Source organism: Poecilia latipinna, unplaced genomic scaffold (assembly GCF_001443285.1).
Source record: "Poecilia latipinna isolate Pla-1442-1.1 unplaced genomic scaffold, P_latipinna-1.0 Scaffold161, whole genome shotgun sequence".
Lineage (NCBI taxonomy): Eukaryota > Metazoa > Chordata > Actinopteri > Cyprinodontiformes > Poeciliidae > Poecilia > Poecilia latipinna.
The window spans coordinates 321,397-327,227 of record NW_015112777.1 but is presented as its reverse complement, the minus strand read 5'-3'; positions in this window follow the sequence as shown (position 1 = coordinate 327,227).

The window sequence follows — 5,831 nt, the reverse complement described above, 5'->3', positions numbered from 1 at the left end:
GGGCTCCTCCCCTCCCTTTCTCATCCCGGTCAATTTGGCGCTCCTCGGCGCTTTCGCTCCACTGCGCATGCTCACCAGGCTGTACACTTCACTTGCAGTCAGATTATTTTCCGACTGACTATAAATACGCATAAGACATCCAATTTTATTGCTTTAAAATGTTTATTTGGCTCTGACTAAAAATATATATCTTCACAGTTACATTTTGTGGTTTAGGTTGTAGTTTTAATGCATGAAAAGTAGATATTTTCACATTTACAAAGTGTTACTGAAGTGCTCACTACGCTACAACCTTGTTTCAGGCGCTCTCTGTCTTATCATCAGCGCTAAACTTTTTTTGTGTCAATTTACTTGCGTCTTCTTTTCCCGTAAAAAAAAACAAACAAAACAAACAACAACAACAAAAAAGAGAGAGAGAGAGAAAGGGAAGTCTTTGGACCAACAAGAATAGGTTTGCACTCCAGGAAAATTAAGTTGAGAGTACTTCCAGCGTTCAGCCACCTGCTCAGTGGAGTGCCCCCGCTGGTGTTGTTGCAGATGTTTTCCTGTGATAAAACTCGCAACAAAACCTTGTCTTATCAACCCGCGACAAAACCCGCCTACACAAACAAAGTTAAAGAAATCCAGTAGCACTAAAACTATTTGTGGAAATTTATTGCTCGTGTAATTCATAGCTGTGGTGCTTTCATGTTCCCTGAGCTATTCCTACAGTTTCTTGAGTTCTTCTTTCTCAAATATTGCATATGACCCATATAACAATACGGAGCGAGTTCAGCCTGTTTTTCTGCAGCTATTCTCAAGAGGATGAGTAAGAAAATAATGATCTTGCATAACTTGTATTTTTTCCCTCTTTTTTTCCAGAGCAATGCTCGTTTTTTGTTCTGATTATTTTTGTGTTGTTTTTGAATTCTCCATGTGCCAAAACTGTCCTTACTCAAGCATTCATTGCAGGAAGGAGGGGGCTTAATGCTTTATTTGTATAAATGTGTCTTCTCATTGTATTAGTTCCTCCATACGCGACCTTATTGTCCTGGTCACTTGTAATTACCATCACCCCAGAACAGCCTATTGTCCCAGGATAAACTATTATAATAGGGGACTGACAATGGGGTACACACATGCACTTGTACATGTTGCCATGGATAGAAAGTCTCACTTTTACGTGCAACAACAAGCAGTGTACTTGTAATAAACTCAGTCAAATTATTACGCCAAGTTATTACTTACAAATTATAGACATAAAATGTGCTTATTAATCCAGAGTCACTCTCTTAAGGTTTGGCTCAGATTTTTATTTCCAATGATTATCTTCACAGATCCATGATGTAATGCATCACTGTTGCCTACATGCAATCACTTCTGGGCTTCAATTCCTATGCACACCTGTGTGCACATGCATTACCACCTGTGCCTCGAGGAGGTGGTATTTCTATTCCATTCTAATTCCTTATTACATAGCAGGTATGTGAGATCGCAATGCAAAATCCCCCACATATAAAATAAAGTGGGTCTGATGAAGTGGTTCAGCTTGTAAGGTCAAAATTTATTAAGTCCCACTTTTACCAACTTTTAATCCTGTTTTTAATTGACTCACATGACTATCTCTATAAATTTGAACAAACCCCCATCATATAATACTACCTTTCCCTAGAGGGTAATATTTTCAAACTGCACATAGTTATCTGAAACCAACTAGAGACAAGAGAACGAGGCTATGCAAATTGTTCGTAGTAGGTCAAACAGGAAGCCCTCAGACCCATTGAAGGTTCAGCCTGGGACATTTGCATGGGCGCGATTGGACAGGTTGATGGCAGGCATTATAATGGCTGACCACTTTGCAAAGCCTTGTGTGCACAGGTTGGCTCATTTGAATGATTTTAATGACAACTCCTTGCCTCTGGGGATATCATCCCATCTAGCTTTGAAATCTAGAGCTGGGATAGCAAAACATACTCCTTGTTGGTTGCGTTTATGCCATAGAGTCTGCTGTGTACGTGAAATAGGCCACTGAAAAAAAGGCTCATTCCAAGTCAAAGAGCTGGTAGATGTGATTGTGTATTGTTGTGAGGTTAAAAAGATCAACTTCCTGTCTGATAAGTGTTAATGAAAGACTAATCATAGACTAGATGTGTATTAGTTCTCAGCAGCTTACATTATCCCCACTATTTTTAGGGCAAATAGCTTTTTGCAAAAACACACAAATATAACTTTAATTGTTTACAGTGCCTTCCAAAAGTGATCATAACCTCTAAATGTTTTCCACATTTTGTTGTTATTACCACAAAAACTACAATGTACTGTGTCAGGATTTTAGATGACAGACCAGCAAGCCAGTTCAAAAACAGGAAATGAAAGGAGAGAAGTCCACTGTTTTCAAATTTTGTCCAAAAAAAAAAAACTGAAAAAAGCTGTGTGAATTTTGTTGTATTTATCCCACATAAACCAGCTTCCTCATGCAACCCCACAGCATTATGCTACCACCATGTTTTACAGTGATGATGATGTGTTCAGGAAGATATCAAGCGCAAGCATTTTTCATGCAGATCAAAAAGTTGAATTTAGGTCTTAACCCATAAAATCACCTTCTTTCATGTGTTTACCATGTTCCATAAATGGCCTGTAGAAAACTGTGAATACTACTTCTTTCTTCTTGCAACTCTTTCAAAAACATCAGCCACTGTGGAGTCCATGACCAAGATTTCTATATACTAACAGAGGTGTTGCTCTCTGCAGGTCCTTCTGAGATACTATGGCTACTTTTCTAGTTTACTCCACTTGGCTGGCCTTAGGTCGGCAGCTGTCTCTTGGTAGGTTTGCAAAAGTTTCATCTTCTTTAAATGTATGGCCGTATACCCAGAGCTCCTTTTAATTTTGCAGTATTGTTTTACAACTAATGCTTTAAACTTCTACACAATTTTATTCCTCACCTTTTTGGTGAAGTCTTCACAAAACATGAAAAAGTTTAAAGCTTATGAGGATTCTTTTCAAAGTACATGATTATGCATTTAATTTTATTGCTTGCAACCTTGAGTGCCTCATATTTTTTTTCCTTCAATGAATAGTTGTCAGAACCTGACTACCAGTAGAGCTTGTTTTGCATTTTCCTTTGGGTGAGTTCCTGTCAAAGACTTCCCATAATGCCTGCTGCCCCTAGCAAATTATGTAAAACATTATCTCATATCCAGTGCCAGCTCTTTAGCCAGACTTTACCCCTCACCCACTGCATGCACAGTAGCTTTGTTTTCTGCTAGTGCAACGAGATTAATGCATGATCAAATTTACATGCTGTTGTGGACGGATTTGCATTTTCTTCTGCTTTCACTTGATTCTGTTGATAATAATTGTACCCCTAAAAAAATACCTATGAAATTCATGGGAAAATAAAATTGTAAGTGTGCCATGTAAACAGCCAGCTTAGAAACGTTTCTACAAGTTAAACAATACACTGGAATATGCCACTGATCCGCTCATTCTTCTAGCAATCTGTTGTTCCATCTGTTTAATCCAATTCATCATCGCATTATTGTTTTTTTTCAGGAATTCTTTTTCTCCTACCACTGATTCATTGATACGGCTTTCCCTGAACTCTGTGGCCATGTCTGCAGCACAGATTTGACCAGATACCGTTTCAGAACTGTTCAAAGGGAAACAAATGTTCAGATGAACGTAGGTGTGAAAAATCACACCTCTGCCTCGTTGCAGCGCACAGCGTACAAAATCATTGCATGTTTTCATTGATCATCCTATAAGAGACTTCAAAGTAATCCTGAAAGCATTTAAATAAAATGGACATATCTTTCATCCTGCCTTGTGCTTTTTGTTGGGTTTTGTTTGGTCAATTATGGTTTTTACAGCACACCTTGAGATTAAAGTTACAAATAGCGCTATAAATTCAGTGTTTACATTTTATATATATATATATATATATGGAATATGTTCCATATCCTATGAAGTTCTCTCTCATGCAGTTGATGTTTTGAAATGCCCCAGAAACATTTTGCTTATGCACAAGGAAGACTTCTCCCCGTATCACCTGTGTGACCCTGTAAAGTGAACAAGGCTGGTGTCTGTTTTAATTGTATGCATGTGCTCCATATGTGCAAGAGCAGTTGTTTATTTTCACATGTAGATGTGCAACTTCAAAAGAGCAGGAAGTGGAATTTTGAGAGGGGAAACCTCCACCCACCTAGAAGGTGATCACGCACGCGCACATGCTCTCTTAACCAAAGGTGAACTGTGCACAACCCATAGTAAACATCTCAGCCAGCAGCCTCTCTTGATATGAATGATCCTCCTATAATAGTTACCTCCTGGTGAACTAAGTCAGTCAAATGTGCCGTTCATCAAGCTGCCATCTGAACCTTTCAGAGAAAAGCTATAGATTGTGAGGTTATTCACAATTACCTCACTAAAAACCTGCCTTCTTTTCTTTGTGCTCTATTTTTAGTTTAGGGAGACACGCCAAGCTTCATATTCCATGTCACAGTGCAGATGTGCAGGAGCATATCTCACCTGCAGCACTGATCATATCATGTTATTCTATGACGTTTTCTACTTGATTTATCCCCACATGTAAGCTACTGCGGATAAATACATTTTAATTTCTCTAATTACACATCCATCTCTGTTCCAATGAATTGTGACTGTAAAATGCTAGTGCCAGAACAGTAGTGAAACAAGTGCATGCAATTATCTTACTATTCTATCAGCCCATTTTCTTCCTTTTGTGGTAAGCAGGCTTTATGTTTCTTGTAATGCAAAGATAGCTGAAAAAAAAAAAAGATGTCACTCTGGGTTGTTTGTGTACAAGGTGTAGAATGAGCTCACATGGGCTGGTCTCTAACCAGAGGGCATAACCTTTGACAAAATGGTTGAGACATTCACACCCCAAAATTGTAGTGGCTTAATAAGAGTGTTGCATGCAGGTGGTGTTTCTCAACTTGTTTCAGCACTCATGACCTCTTGACCTCTTGAAGTGTTTCTAACACCTTGCTAAAGTATTCATACAGATAGAACTTTCTCACATTACAACCATACAATTAAATGTATTTGTTTAAAGACTGTTATAGAGATTAGCACAAAGTAGTGCATAACCATGAAGTGGATGAAAGAGGCTGATTTCAATGAGATCTATAAAGAAAAATCTGAAAAGTGTTAGTTTTGCATGTATACAGTCCTCCTTACACTTAAAGGAAAGCCAGTGTCTTCAATGTCTTCAGGAATCATTAATTTGCAAATGAGTGTATTGTGACAATGACCTTTGGAGGGCCTCAGACGTTTGTTGGAGAACATTATTAAACACCATCATAGTGACCAAGGAATACTCCAGATAAGTCAAGAATAGAGCAGCAGAGAAGGGTAAATAAATGTTGGATTATATAACAATATGTACTGTAGATATATAACGGAGCATTGTTGAAACCGAGTATTTATTTATTTATTTATTTATTTATTTATTTATTTATTTATTTATTTATTATTTCTTGTACATACGACTGAGGGATATTGCATATGTATGGTATTTTTGGAATTATTACATCCCTCTCCTATATATTTGATGTTCCTTTATTTATCTTAGTTCATACTTAGGCTCTGCAAAACAGATTCTGACTGGAGATCAGTATGAAAAACAGCATAAACTGTGGATTGTGGCGAAGCTGTTCAACTAAAACTGATTCCAGGCCACGTCGATGTAAGAGGAAGTTACGTCAGTAATCGAAAAAAAAAAAGTTTTACTTTTTAAAATAAAAATAAGCTATTTTACCTGCTAAGAAAAAATTAAATGTGTTAATGTTGTAAAATAAATAGGAGTTTTATATATAATTAATTTA